Source organism: Saccostrea echinata, unplaced genomic scaffold, assembly GCF_033153115.1.
Source record: "Saccostrea echinata isolate AGI-Se365-2 ecotype Australia unplaced genomic scaffold, CSIRO_AGI_Sech_v1 ptg000002l, whole genome shotgun sequence".
Classification (NCBI taxonomy): domain Eukaryota; kingdom Metazoa; phylum Mollusca; class Bivalvia; order Ostreida; family Ostreidae; genus Saccostrea; species Saccostrea echinata.
This window is the reverse complement of record NW_026889751.1, coordinates 4,912,098-4,929,024: the sequence shown is the minus strand read 5'-3', so window position 1 is coordinate 4,929,024 and position 16,927 is coordinate 4,912,098. Positions and strand designations below refer to the sequence as shown.

The window sequence follows — 16,927 nt, the reverse complement described above, 5'->3', positions numbered from 1 at the left end:
ACATACCCCTCATTTTCCCTCTGTCTAGCCTCTTAGGGGCCATCACAATGTTTATGGAAAAGGGGTGGGTGGAAGGGTTGGGTAGGGATACTCCCTCCTCTAAACCCTAGGCATTTTTTTCATATATTGAAATAATTTTGGAGGATATTGGAGCATTTGGTAGGGTTCTTTTTGGGTTTTTTTTAATTAAATTAACAAAATCTAGAACATTACTTAAAACAGATGAATAATGAATTTATCTAATTGTTTCAAAAATTATACTTTCAAGACTCAATCTGTTCACATTTATTAAACTTTAGCTTTCATTTTGTCAGAAATATGTCAGATTTGGTTATTAATCTTTGTCAAAAATCCTTAATCTCTTGGAAATTTTGTCTGTGACAATCATTCGAAGTAAAATTATATGTCACACATCTACAGTCACTTTACAAGGGAACAGCCAAAAAGTATTTAGGTACCTGTGCAATGAAACACTTTTCATTCAATCATATCAAATATCAGAATCCTGAGGATTCAAATGATACAAAGGAATATACAATTTATCTATAAAGTTAAGGGACACGGGCATAACGCGTGCCAAAGAACAACAATGCTGGCATGTTGCCAGGTAAATTTCTTTCAAGATCAACTTCACCTGTTGTTATTGTACATAATTACATTATACTTATCACCAAATCAAAATAATACAACATAAAAGGTGAAATATACTTCTTTTAAAAAGTTATACACAAATCTGATGCATCATGCTAGGCGTCAAGGCATCCCATCTGACAGAATTCTGGGTTTTCATTGGTAAGGACATACCAACAGGTGTACATTTGGTAAATCCTTTGTTAGAATGTGTATTCGGGATATGGACATGCTAAGTTGACATTTCTTTGTTATGATTTGAATCAATAAGACTGGTTTTTACAAGTTTGTTTAAGAAAAAAAAAAGATTGTTTAGCTTTGGATTCTGAACTACCACTCATCATTTGAGGCTAAACTGAGATAAAAAAAAAAAAAAAGAATGTCATCAATGTCATTTAGAACACTGTAAAACAAACTATGATATCTCATAAAGGTACTGTGTAAAGGGCCATACATCTCTTAGATCGTCAGTTCTTTTATGGTAAACCAAAAAAATACTACCACAACTTTACCAGAAAGTTCAATTTTACAACCAATCTGAAAGTATACACACAATTACACCAATACCCTTTGTATAAACTGTTACAATTCAAAGTGAAATTCATTCCTCAACTCATCTTTTGTCCACCAAATACTGATGTTGTAAGACTGATGCATACAACAAACAACTTAGCAAGTCAACTGAAAATGTTGACCTTGACCTCTATGGTAAATGAAATTGTAATTTTACTATGGAATCCTTATTAACCTTTGTCATATCCTTGACATTTGAATTAACACCAACCCTTTTTCTGTTTTTAACTACAGTAGAACTTCGGTATCTCAAACACTGATATCTCGAATACCATGGATATTTTTAAGTGATTTGGAAGTCCAAACCCACTTATTCTGTATTTTACCCTCAATATCTTGAATACCTAGATATCTTGAAGTTTTTTCTTGGTCCCATTGAGTTCAAGATAATGAGGTGTGACTGTATTTGATGCAAGTTTGCGAGTATAAAAAATCAAGGTGCTTCTCCATAGCTTAACCTTTAGCTCTGATCTCACTAATCCTCTACATGTACCTTCTCTATCCAGTAAATGACCATTCTCTTTGTATGGTGTCCTCTTTGTTGACACTTTCTTGACCTTGACCTCCGCAAACAGTATCAATGATTCACCTAGTATTTGAGAACGAAAGACCTATTGATCTACATGTAGTTTCCAATTTGCATACATACAGACACACCATGACTGGCCAATATAAAAATCGATCTATATCACAGTGATAAAGATCAATCATTATTTTATATAGCCTATTGGATATCAAATTAATACAGAAAAACCTAAGATGAATAAACAAAATTTTTTACATTTGATAAAAGTGTAATCACTGATCTTAATATATAATATACCCCCTCCATGGGGTCATCACCCTTAAATGTTCCAACAATTTTCAGCATGGATTGCAACCAATGAATTTTATTCTACCAAATGATGAAACATTTCATAATAAACCTCAGGTTTTTAAAATGCTCCTTAATAACTGGCAATAAAATTTTGTGGAATAAAGAGAAAATATTTGTCTATTTTACATTTATTCCGTGATAGTTTTTTCTCTCTATATGACCTCAAAAAATAAAGTGCATTCATATCAAATTCATGTAAACAACCACTTGGACATCAGAACATAAAACAAATTCATTCATTTTAAATATACACATCCAAATATACAAAGAAAAAACCTTGAAGTGAATCTAAAAGTTTACCATTAGAGAAACAAGTGATCAATGATTCTTATCTAGTAGGCAGTTCTGGGGGGTCAGTGAACCAGAATTGTACCCCAGCCAGGAAAAAAAATCACATTGGGTCTTTGACCAGTAAATTTTACTTCACAGACTGTGTGACACAATTCTTAAGGTCACAAAGACTACTTATCTATTAGCAAACTTGACGTTTTCAAAAATCACCTTGATAAATATGCCGTTATCATCAATAATATTGTTTGAAAGACATCAAAGTTTTTTCCATGACTTGCGAGTGAATAAATTTGCTTAAAACTTAATCCTAAAAATTAAATTTGAATTACTACATTCCATTCATATGGTACATAAAAAGTTGATCTTATTCCACGTACCTAAGTTTCTCAACTTGAATATTTTGAGGTTAATGACAGTGAAATACACAACTGTACATCAAATGAAAAATACTCCTGACATCTTAAGTGAAGCAAGTCATCTCAAACTATCAAATATAATCTTAATGTGGAAAAGTGCTTCAATAAATATTAATTTGAAATTAATAGCATTGGGTGTTTAACAGAGCATAAATGGATTGATTTACAATATAAAGTCTTGGGATTACAATGACAAGTGAACACTTCAGTCACTCCTTGGGAGTTTTTATCAGGGAGTTTTTATCAGTATTAATCCTCCCCCTGACTAACCCCATGACAAAAGGCACAGGAAATAAAGAAATGCCTGCGAAAATAAGTTTAATTTCAAAGAATTTTTTCTTAAAACTATGTTAATAAAGGAATGTCAGTGCAATGGCTCAAATCTGTAAAATAATGCTCCAAAATCAGTGTGAAAGTTTGGCGATCCCACCATATTCCCACACCTCTTAGTCTCAAATGAAAACCAGATTTCCTATCTGTGGCAGCAAATTTGCAATATCCATTCATAAATCCAGTAAGAGACAAGGATAATGAAATTTTCAGAGATCTGTAGCAATGGGTCTTTGATGAAAGATCCTTGGTACTTCCATCTGCTCTTTCCTTTACCTGAAAAGTGAGAGAAACATAAAAGTATATACACTAAAACATAAAAATAACGATGAAAAGAGATACATTTCTAGCACAATAATGGAGTAACCATTACCTACAATAGGAAATTTTTAGAGTAACATCAACCATAGGACAAAATTTCCAACCAATCTCAATCTGAACTAAAATGAAAGTCTGAGAGGAAATTCAATGATATATCAAGGTATGTGTATGTAGCATTTGGTTATAATTATTGGTATCAGAAGAAGTTACTGCAAGTCCTCATCATGTCATCTCCCAAGGGTCTTAACATCAACAATCTGCCTGTTTACAAGATTGTACAGCAATAATTCAACATTTATCCTCCATTAATATCTCTTCATTACAGATGAGACTTTAATTAAGAAACAGTAACTTAATTTTACTTTTATCCATAGAAATTGACTAAAACGCACATCTGTTAAAGAAGTACCAATTCTCAAAAGAATAAAGAGACTGGCATGTGTCTTGTGTTCTGACAATGAATTGCTTATCTAATGAAAACAATTGCTGGATTATATGCCAACTGCCAATTAAAACCAACTTGGAGACCAAGAGTCAATGCATAGCAAAGAGGAGAAAGACACTGTGTTACATTGCTCAAATCCCGACAGAAACCATCACCTTGGACCATTACTAGGGTGCAACAGATTCAGAACAAGCAACCAAGAAGATAAAGGCAGCAGAAATAATTCTTTGTGGCACAAACCCCCAAACAACAGGGGGTGTTTAACATGTAAATGACAAGAAAGATCTAATTTAAGCCTGATGAAATACACACACCTTGAGAGGTATTATTAAGGTTGGAATCCACTAAGCCACTGATACATAATGGACACATACCATCACTGGACACATAGAAGATTGACATTTACTTCAAGGGCAGAATACATGACTCATAAGCATCAAGATGCAAAAGAATCAACTGAGAAAATTTCACAATTCCTGTTGCAACAAGCAATGCTTAAATAGGGAAATTTGCATATATACTGGCCACTGATAGCTTTATTCAACTAAATTAATGTAACCAGCTTCCAACACATGAATATTTAACATATATTTATAGAATTAATTTTTGATCTGGCACATTTACTTAATTTTAACCTGACAAGTTCAATATCTTATTACTTCCAAGAGTCAAAAGGTATCTCTTATCCAGAGCTCTCAAGTGCAAATAGGTCAAATTTAAGAATACCATTCATATGCCCATGCCCGACACAAAAGCTACACCAGTATCATATACCTGTGATACTAAGTTGAATAAATATTAATATGTAGAATATAATACTAATGCTCTAGAAATCTAAGTCTTTAAAATATATTGCACCCATAACATTGCAAATTCTGGGGAAATTTAAGGAAAATGATGATTGACAAAATTAATTGATATTTCGGTAGTGGTCAGTAAAATAGTGTTTAACCATGGATGCAATAATTGAAGCAAAGAACCTAAGATAAAAGATTGATAGTAGATCTTCTAGGACAGTTTTTCACCTATACACTGAAGCTGACCTCATTCCAGACATACAAGGGCTACCATATGTGACAGGTCTTGGTTTTATGACCATTATATGTACATTGACTCCAAGACACAGTTTATCCCAATGAATTGATGATGGTAATCCCCAGTCTCAAACTGGGTTAAAAAGATGAATGCTTCATAATTTTGTGATACTATCACTTTCTCTCGACCCAGTGAACCACAAGTAGCCTTAATCGCAAATCCCAACCTGAGTTGGAGAGGGTGCAGAGACTTTAATTTGGTACCCAGTCTTTCCATGAAATCTGATTAAATATCAAAGTCAGATTAAACCAAAAAGTCACCCAGCTATGCTAGATTTTGTGAATCAAGGTGTAAAATATGATTATGGAATATTGTTTTGCATCTAACTAGTGTTTATTCAAGTCTATAAGGAGGTGTAAATGCAGGGGATTTTCTACATTTCAATATCTGAAATAAGGGTCCAAGCTGTTGAATTTATTGTCATGTTTAATGAAGCATTTCTAGATTAAATCAGACTCTCTGACAAGATGTTACACATGTTAAGATATTTCACAGAATACATTTACCCATATATTTCTAGTATGCATAGTCTGTAATAATCAAGGGTATAAAATAAGACGTTCCTACACAAGAAAACATATGGGGGAAAATGGGGGAGGGGGGAAGGGGGTGTTTCAACAAATTTTTATCTCAAGGAAGCCATGTTCCTTCATATATATTTTGACTTAGGAACAGGTCCAAAACTTTAAAATTCTTAAAGTTGGCAAAGTAAATGACATGCATTTAATCAAGACTTTCTTAATTTTAGGGGAGCACTCGTTGTCGAGTGTTTACCCAAACTCCTTCTCTCCCCTTGATCCTTTCTTGAGGATCAAATTTAACTTTTGTCTAATATATGAACAAGTTTTACATACCACAACAAATATATATGATTCCAAAATCATCATTTATTTCTGAGGAATATAGATTGATGTTGATTGTGGTTTATAAAAAGAGAATGATGTTAAATCATTTGTTCCCCATGCACGTCCCTTACAACAAAGATGAACTCACTCATACCATGGACTCACTCATTTCCCTCTACTAGCAGACATATTAACCATACTGCATGTACTGGGCTGACAAAACATGTCAGATTCTTCCACATAGTGCCAAATATAAATATGCAATGTGCCAACATTGACTGCATGGGATTTAATTCACACTGAAATTATTGGGAACTAACACTTTTTAAAATACATGTACTTCTGATTACTAAAAAAGGAATGCTTACCATTATCTTTTAAAAGTGGATAGAAATAAAATCATATAAATTGTACCACTCTATACTGTATTCCAAAAGACTCAATTCATTGATGGTAATCCAAAAGACTCAATTCTTTGATGGTAAGACAAGTCAATTTTTCAGCATTATAAGATATTTTTTGTAGTGTCTTCCTGTTAAATACAAAAAATGATTGGGGGGGGGGGGGGGGGGACACCAACAACACCTGCTTTTGAAGTCATAGAACACAAGTTCCATTAAGAAATAATCTAATTACCAATCCACACAAACAACTCACTCATTAATTAAATGCAAAACTTTCAACTTCGGTCCAAACCAATAACAAGAGGCCCATGGGCCACAACACTCACCTGACTTGATACAGCCCTTCTGTTCTTCACCAGCAGATTTTTTTCTATTGTATATTTCTATGTAAAACTTTGATCACCCATTGTGACCCCAACCTATCCCCAGGGGTTGTGCTTTGAACAAACTTGGAATCTACAATACCTGAGGATGCTCCATATCAATATGACTAATCATGGCTTTGCTGTTCTTGAGAAGTTTTTCAAAATATACATTTCTTTACTATGTAAAACTTTGATCCCTTATTGTGGCCCCATCCTACCCTTGGGAGCCATGATTTGGGAAAAACAATGAGTCTACACTATCTGAGGATGCTTCTATATCACTATGATTAATCATGGCTTTTCTGTTCTTGAGAAGATTTTTTGACTATATATTCCTCTTTAAAATTTGATTCCCATTGTGGCTCTACCCCTAACTTCGGCCTGGGGTCATGATTTGAACAATCTTGCATCTACACTACCGGAGGAGGCTCCATATCAATATGACTAATCATGACTTTGCTGTTGTTGAGTAGAAGTTTTTTTTTTTGTTAAATATATTCCTATGCAAAATTTTGATCCCCCATTGTGACTCAACTCTACTCTGGGGGGTCATGATTAGAACAAACTTGAATCTACACTACCTGAGGATGCTTCCATATCAATATGAGAATCATATATTTGGCATTCTTGAGAGGAAGATTTATTAAGATTTTTTTCCCATATATTCCTATGTAAAACTTTGATCCCCAAATGTGGCCCCATCCTACTCCAAGGGGTCTTGATTTCAAGAAACTTGAATCTACATTACCTGAGGATGCTTCCATATCAATATTACTTCTGATTCTGATTCCTACTGTGGCTCCACCCTACCCTTGGGGGTCATGACATGAACAATCTTGAATCTACACTACCTAAGGATTCTTCCATATTAATATGACTTATCATAGCCTTGCTGTTCTTGAGAAGACAATTTTTAAAGATTTTTTCCCAAATATTTCTATGTAAAACTTTGATCACCCATTATGAACCTACCCAACTCCTGGGGGTCATGATCTGAACAAACCTGAGATCTACCTGAGGATGCTTCCACATCAATATGACTATTATGCCTTTGCTGTTCTTGAGAGGAAGATTTTTAAAGATTTGTTCCCTTATATTCCTAATCATCATAAGCCTTCAAGAAGATGCCTCTATTGAGACTTATGTATGAAGTGAATACAAAAAGTTCATGCATCTCACACGCACTCTGCAAATTTCCTGAAGCTGATCTGTCTGTTGCATGATACTGTCTACTTATAGATATTATACATAGCATACTATCATGATTTACTAGGTAAATAATAATGGTTAGAGTCCTTTCTATAGTACAACTCTGAACTTTGTATTGATTATAACACTTAAAATTTGTTTATTTATCTACCATGTCAATAATTTTACTTTACTGACCTCCACTATTTATATAACAATCATTCACTATATATACATACTTGACGTACACATTTAAATAAACTTTTCTCAAGACCTTAACTTAATATTTACTGAATTCTCATAATGAAAACTACTGTTAAATGACATTACGGAATAAGTACTGGGTACATTAGTCCCCAGCGGAGTCCCTTCCCTTTAATAAGGGAGTAGCAATCCTTATATATACATACTCTCACTACTAGTATGTCTTTAAGTTAGAGGATCCATTGTCCTAGTAAATGCTCTACTACCTAATGTAAATTGTAACATATATTAACAGCCCCCCTCCCCCCATTTTCAGAAAGTGATGTATGATATTAATGTAATATTACTTAACAATGCTTATTCCATGCATTTTCTAATATATATATTAAGCATAATAAAGATTATGCATTCTTCCTAAAAGTCATAATCCTCTCCCATTCATCATTTTTGCAAATGTTTGTGTAGCATGTAGTCAACTTATACAACATACTACATATCAAATTACTTGTATTTCTTCAGATTGTGTTTCCTGACTGATTCAAGGTCTATCTCAAAAGTCAAGGTCATTGCAGGGTTGATCTAAATATTTTGTCCCGACCATATCCTTCAAGCCAAAGGGAAGAAGAAAGTGTCCTGATATTTCATGCATTTTTTTTTCTGGGATGTGTCATAATACCAACCCAAACATAAAAAGACCTAGCTGTCCAGCAAATTCATTCATTCCTTCACCTACAAATGGAAGTGACTTAAAATTTCTCACAACAACTGTTTTTCATTAAGGCATTAAGTCAAGACTGTTCAAGGTTATATCACAACAAACAAGGTCACAAAACTCAAGGTGACAAAACACACTCAAGGTCAACATCACAGCTGAGCATTTAGTAAACTACCATTGAAAATGATGACACCTCACACAGTAGCTACTCTTTGTTTGGCAGTGTGCCATGACCTTATTCTGTCATGACCTTGTTCTATCTCAAAGGTCAATGCCACTGAGTCACCTTGATGAGACTTGTCTAACAGGCCGAGATATTTGGTATTCCAACCTTAATTTTTCTTCCTTATGCAATATATAATAAACTTAATTCAACATCAACTATCAAAGTTTACACAAAGAGGTTTCATATAAAAATCAGACATTATATAGTTAAGTGGTCCACAGTCAATTCAAGTCTCAACAATTCCTTATGAAAAATGAATATTTGCTCTCAAATAAAATTTAATATATGGATGCAAAATTCATAAGTGGTAGAAAATAATAATTATCAAGCAGCTTCTCAATATAATGACATCTTCATATTAAATTCAAAATATATACGCTGGGGTTTACATCACTTGGAAAAAGCACTGTCTGTGTGGGGACAGATCCATGCCACCAGTGGTAACAGCTGACAGTGTATGAATTACTCTATGACATCTGCTACAAAATACAGGACTCAACATAGAAAAGGAGTGTAGTCATAGGAGTGTGGAGTAGTGAGCCTTGGATAATGATCAATGCCCACATACAAGCTGCCATACTCAGGAACTGGAGACACTGAGTACTACATCATGTACATACTGATTATAGAACCTGGCATGAGAGTGGGTCACAACACTACTGCTGTGTTTCTCCACATGTTCTAGGTCACAATATGCAACACACCAAGATACTAATTAAGGTCACAATAATGGAATTCTGCCTAGATTACTTGTCCTGGTCATACTTCAGTGTACAACAGACTCTGCATGCTCATGAATATAATCAATGTGATTTTTTTTCTGTGTGATTAAGATTTTTTCCCTCTCTTCTATCACTGCTGTGATACGGCTTAACAGAAGCTGAAACAAGCTGTGTCATCAGTCATTTTTATGCTGTTTATAACTTGAAATGCTAAATTTAGTTGTTTTTATCAAGGTCCAGAATAAACATAACTACTGTTAACTAATATAAAACTTCCTATCTATAATAAGTCTCTTATTTATAATCTGCTTACAAAGGCATGAAATGTCAGTTAACCATCTACTTATAGTATTTCATCTGCTTGTGAATGAAATGCATAGCAAGTATTTTTGTACATGAATGTGTTATATATTTACAAAGTACATTTGTGAACCCATTCTATGTCAATGCTTTCAAACCTTGACTGTAGAGGTCAGCAACATGCTATAATCACATCACATATTAAAAGCAAATATATCAACTCCCTACACAAATTTGCAGGAAGGTGAATTTATCAGTGCCCTTTGCTCACTGGACTGTACTGAAACGCAAGACAGAGGGTGCCCTCATAAAAAAAAAAAAAACGTCCCATCCCCCATACCTCTACTCTCACACCAAGACACTTTATCTTGTGGCATAGATTACCATTAAATTCTCTGCCGTTCATTGTTCTATAAATTGTACATCTTTATCTCAAAGTCCAAAGTTACTTCCAAAGATTCAAAAGCTTACCAAAGGTAGTTATCAAGTCTGTTGAGGGAATTAGATAAGGGGAGTCACTGGGGGAGGCGACAGCTGATTGTCCCCCTTACCTACAGAAGTGGTGTGATTAGGTCACTACTGATAGGAGACCAAGCCTGTTAAAAAAAAATCATGATACATTAGCAGGGGTAGACAAATAGCATTGCCCGACGCCCGGGACAACCAATTTTGTTTGGCGGGCAAGTTATTTGATAAGTGGTACCTGCCCGCGGGCAAGTGCTTCTCCAGGTAACAAAAAATCAAATGTTGTTTGTTTTACCGCTGTCGAAATGTAATGAATCACAGGAGAGCACCTGTTTTCGCTGCTGTTGACCAAAGTACATTGAATACTCGGTCGGAACTCCTCTAGAATTTACCCATTCATGTGTCAAGACGTAAAACAAAGCAACTATCAATTTCATGTCACAAAAGCTGAAGAGGATTTTAGACCTTTTTAGGTATTGTCATAATGTAAAATTCATACCGTGAATACAAACGTTTTAATTGGAGCTATTGATGGGCGATCACATAAAGTCACGATCGGCATGCAGTGGTGGTTTTCATAATCAAATATCGTATAATATTTTTTGTTTTCAATCAGATAAATACACATTATTCTTAAATTTAAAAAAAAAAAGGGAATATTTCATGAAACTATTTTGAAGAAAATAGATTGAAACTTTGACTTTACTAATACCTCGAAAATACGGAAAGAAATCTGAATCTTAAATGTAAAATTTTACTACTAAAATAATGAACTGTGATCATGTATGCATATTATGCAGGGTATGAAATAACTTTTTTTCAGATGAGAAATTGTATGTTGACAATATGCACTAAAATTCTAATGCTCGATATCCATATGCCTTACAATTAGAAATCATCAAATGATTTGACGTCTTCAATTTTTTTCTCTTTATGTTAAAGTAGTACAGAGAAAAATGTCTAAATTATGTACATGTGTGCACACTGCACAAGCTAAGAAATCTCAATGGAACAAGAATTACCCCTAGATTTTTCCGAGGAAGAATTAAGTGATTTTGGGTCAAGTTTGGTCCCCATGTAGTGTATAAATTGAGAAACAAATTAACACTAACGATGATGCTCAAATTTTGTGTTAATTAAGAAAAGGTGGGGCAAGCATATTTTTGGGTAGGACAAGTAATTTTACGATGGTTACCTGTCCGAGGGCAAGTACTGCAAAATTCTATTTGTCTACCCCTGATTAGGATAAATTAATAAGATGCTTAAGAAATGATTGATAAGACCTTGGCATGTACACATATAATTACAATGTCTGTCTGCTTTAATCCAGACTTTCCTGATCATATAATGTGGTAACGTTAGAAATATCAAGACACTTTTATCATTTTAACTGCTTTGATGTATTTATTAATAGTAATAGTTTCAGATCCAAGGAAAGGATTTTAAAATACAATAAAAAATATTAACAAAAATTTAAAATCACCATAAAAAGGTTATATATTGCAATAAAAACTGTCTGTGGACTTTAATGACGGGTAACATTTAAGACATGGTAGGAAAAGTCTTGCTCTTTGTTGTGGGGTAATTGAGGTAATTTGTCTAACACCTGTACCTGTGTATTCAGTGACAGGTTGTCTACCCCATCACCTGCTCACAACTCTCCATCTGTTACAAGTTCTTTTTTATCACAACAAATTATCCCAATCAAGTTCTGGATTACTTATAACCGTCTTCGGTGCCTTGTAGCACATCAATATGTAAATATAATTTGTACATAATTCTACACAAGTACATGACTATGTCTGAACAACTTTTAATCAGTCCAGAACCTGTAGTCATCTTTGATAAAAAAAAAAAAAACAAGACAGGCCACCGAAGTCTTACACCCTCATTAAACAAAATGAGGAAACATCTCTCTGCCTTATATCAATATCTTTCACTGCTATTATAAAATAAAGTAGCAGACACATATACTATAATTCTTAAAAATTAAAAACAAAAAAATATATACACCATTTTTCACTGCGAGTGTCATTTTTACACGTTACTTTGTCATTAAGGAGAATAACATCAGACCAGTTAAAGTTCATGAATCTCATTAGCAAAATTTAGTCTTAAATATTCACAGACACATGTATTTAAATAAATGATTCTTATAATCAAACAGGTGTATTTTATTCAAGTGACCTTTCAAATAATTCTTTTTAAAAATTAATTTTAACATGTTTTACACATATCGAATTATATTCCTGTTGATGCTTAATAAGACAGTTTAATACATATCTAGAAACAATATGTGTCTTAGTGTTACATTAAAGTCTAGAATTCTGGGACACTGAAACTCTCTACAATAGGTTAATATTACAAATATTTTGTAATTTCTAAATTTAGACTTTTGCAAAGGCCTTTGATGGTTGATTTTTTGAATTTTATATCAGTATGAATCTCAGTCTTTACATGACACATAATCTAAACAAAAAGTATTACAAAAGTTTACACTAACAACATGAAAATATTCAAAAATGGGAGATAACTTCACCATTTAAAACTGTCTAAATTGCCTCATCAGGCACACATGAATTTTTATGAAATCTAAACCTGTGAGTAAGAAAATTTATGATAAAAATCTTGAAATATAACATATAACATTCTTTACATAGTGAACCCTACTTCTTGGTCACACATTATTATCTATTTGCTGAACATTATTTTTTTTTCTTTTAGACATGGTTGATTGGTTCATGACAAAATAAGCCTATGCATTACTTATCTGTGACTGTACACACGGTCTTGTTTACCTCTTTATTAATTTATGACAAAGTAATAGCTACTTGACATACTTGACACAAGTCCCTGATTGATCATCAAGGTGGATCATCCCAAATACTATTCCAGCTTAGTGCTAATTTGGGAGATTATTATTTTGTAAGTTAATACATGTACTACAAATACCATTATCTGCTTCCATTTCTTTATCAATTTTACATCAATATAATTTTTTTGGGTCGATATTATGACATGATCCCTGTGAAGAAATATACAAGATAAGAGATAGAGATCTCTTGGGAGAGGGTGTAAAGGTTGTGTAAAGTTGCATGTATCATGTTTTATCATCTAAGCAGAATACCATCAACATTAACATCAAACAAGTTCATACTAATCCTGGGCTGTCAGTACATGTACAAATCTCAGGTATTTCTGCTGCGATGGAGGTTGTTTCCCTCACTGAATATCTGGGATAAAGGCCAGCCGTAGGACAGACAACATTTCTGTAGGTTTAATGTCTGAGTGATCATCACTTGCACACCTCTAACTACGAAAATCAACTGGCAAAGAGGAAGGCAGGGTGATGTATGAAAAGTGACACAAATTGTGTAGGTATGCATTGTAAGAACCTGTACATTATTATTAAACCCAGGTGCAAATCACAACTACTTTTTCCACTTTCACAAGCGGTAGGAGATATATAACTCAGTTTAATATACCTCTCCTTTATAGTGGTAAAAAATCATAAAAATCAACAAATTCTCTTAAACATGGTATAAATAAGGGCAAATTATCTATGAATAGTGACATACTGATGGGAAGTGACCAGCTTGTCCTCTACTTAGGTCATGTGACCTAAACTGCTTACACCTGCCCAATATACAGGCTAAAACATGACTTAAATTGTTTGGGGTCCAACTAACTCTTGAGTACAAATACTTAATCTGAATTCAAAATGCAAAATAAGGATAGAGCTTTATATTAATATGCAGTAACTCACAAAAAAAACCCTCATGAACACAGTTTCTCAAGTGGACAAGCCAGTAAGAAATAGGTCAGTTTAATCTCTGATAGTATAGTGACTTCTTTACGATCCATAAATTTCATTTATTATACCTCTACTGATTTTCCCTATATAAAATTAAATCATTAGATGTGAATTATTACCTAGAAGTCCCTGTACATGGACTAATTCCTGCTTTGCAGTGCATTAGTCAAGTGAATAAATCTAATTCCTGGTTATCCATTATCTTCAAGAGTTTACTTTTGTATCAGGATAATAAAACAGGTAAAATGTACATCATTGAGGAAGTTGGGAAGATTCCAGTTCCCCTAGACTAGCACTATTTCCCTCCATGTTGCCTTGGAAAAGAGTCCTGGCCTAAGGGAACTGGAATCTTGCTAACTCTCTGCATAATATTCTTTAACTGCATGTATGTTTTAAAATCTTTTTTGTACTTAATCAACACCTTCAATAGACAAAGGCGATCAGCAAATGTTAAACAATGTTACCAAAAAAGATTAATCATTATATCTTTTCATATTGTCTTCCTGCGACTGCCTACTGCATAGTACATATGTATACCACTTACGCCTGTCTATACCTTTAATAGCTGTTCCTTATGTCTGTCCATACCACTTATACTTGTCTATATTTACTTGTACCTGTCTAGACTATTGTACCTGTTTTCACCACTTATACAGGTCTGTCTATAACACTTTTACCTGTCTATATTTACTTGTACCTGTCTAGACTATTATGCCTGTCTACACCACTTCAACAGGTCTGTCTATATCACTTTTACCTGTCTACATTTACTTGACATACCTGTCTAGACTATTGTGCCTGTCTTCACCTCTTATACAGGTCTGTCTATATCACTTTTACCTGTCTATATTTACTTGTACCTGTCTAGACTATTGTGCCTATCTTCACCACTTATACAGGTCTGTCTATAACACTTTTACCTGTCTATATTTACTTGTACCTGTCTAGACTATTGTGCCTGTCTACACCGATTAAACAGGTCTGTCTATAACACTTTTACCTGTCTATATTTACTTGTACCTGTCTAGACTATTTTGCCTGTTTTCACCACTTATATAGGTCTGTCTATAACACTTTTACCTGTCTATATTTACTTGTACCTGTCTAGACTATTGTGCCTGTCTACACCACTTCAACAGGTCTGTCTATATCACTTTTAACTGTCTACATTTACTTGACGTACCTGTCTAGACTATTGTGCCTGTCTTCACCACTTATACAGGTCTGTCTATATCACTTTTACCTGTCTATATTTACTTGTACCTGTCTAGACTATTGTGCCTATCTTCACCACTTATACAGGTCTGTCTATAACACTTTTACCTGTCTATATTTACTTGTACCTGTCTAGACTATTGTGCCTGTCTACACCACTTAAACAGGTCTGTCTATAACACTTTTACCTGTCTATATCACTTCTGCCTGTCTATACCCCTAATACCAATTTATACCTCTTAAACCTATCCATACCACCTATTCCTGTCATAATACCAATACCTAACCTGGAACAAACAACACTTCCATATATGTGTAATGAGGATGACCTGATTCAATAGAGTTTCTGAAGGACATGCACTCTAATTACTTCTCAGTGTATTCTCCTGCATCCCGGACCTAACACTTGACTATCTCTAGATAAATCCTGCTTCTAGCTATCACCAGAAGAAGTAGATGGCATCCTGTAAGTGTTTACTTTCAACACTTCTTCCTTTCAACAAGAAGCATTTTGGATGAGCTATGCCAACTCTGATGTCATTGTGGTCACTTGTATAAGGTCAAGAAAGGCCAGTGAAAAACTGGTTTGGTGACATAAATACATAATAAACAGAGTCATCTGTATCAAGAATCTGTTGAAGCCCCATTTATGGTTGTAGAGATAAATTCCTCAAATCATTAAATGCCTAAATTGTCAAATCAATGAGGACTAATTCATAAGCAATTTTTTGCCTTCTGTTGATATGTTATTGGCAATAAAATAATGACCATATTTTTTTGTGTGAAACTATAAAGAAATGATACATTCATCATTTAACTCTATTCCCCTTAGACCTTTCCATCCTTTACCCCTTAATGACGACTTTTGACGCCTAGTCTCAAACCCTTAATGACGACTTTTGACGCACATGTATTTCATTGTTGATTTGACTTGAAATTACCGCTTGTTTACAAATTATCAGAGCACAGGTGGCCACCTGCAGGTTAACAATAGATGATTGCATCATACTACAGTTAGAAATCACGTGATTTACCTGTGTAAACAAACAAAAGAATCTTGAAAAGTCCCACCAAAATTCAAAATGGCGGACTGTTACATACGATGTTTTTAGAGCATATAACTCAGTCAATACGCAATATTTTCTCATCCAGTAAAGCATTACATGAAATTCAAGCTATAAGCTACCTATTTCTTGAAAGTTTTGAAAATTATAATGATCTATGTGTGTAATAAACATTAAAATAAGATACGAAAATGTTGTGAAGTTCGGGACCGCGCAGTGCCGATTTCGTTACCTGTTTCTAAGAATTTCAGAAGATACCTTCCATTTTACACATATTTATCAATGTGAAGGTGTAGAAAACAAATATTTTAATAGAATTTGATCATTCAAGTAAACAAAAACGTTCAGAAATCAAGTTTTAACAGCCAAGTCTGAAAATTTGTCGGCGAGATTGACATTGAAGTAGCACTACAATTTATTGA

At 33.9% G+C, this 16,927-nt stretch overlaps 1 long non-coding RNA gene across 7 annotated transcripts in view; it reads right to left on the bottom strand.

Annotated features, from left to right (window-relative positions):
• Nucleotides 1-3,272: 3,272 nt before the first annotated feature.
• Nucleotides 3,273-16,927, bottom strand: part of LOC133205791 (uncharacterized) — a 61,447-nt gene continuing 47,792 nt past the window's right edge. For 6 of the 7 annotated variants that reach the window (XR_009723660.1, XR_009723663.1, XR_009723661.1 and 3 more), the window contains 2 exons: nt 10,419-10,543; nt 3,273-3,393 (listed from right to left, as the gene is read on the bottom strand). This is a non-coding gene — a long non-coding RNA (uncharacterized LOC133205791). The remainder of the gene's footprint in view (nt 3,394-10,418; nt 10,544-16,927) is intronic. The other variant, XR_009723662.1, reaches the window with a different exon arrangement.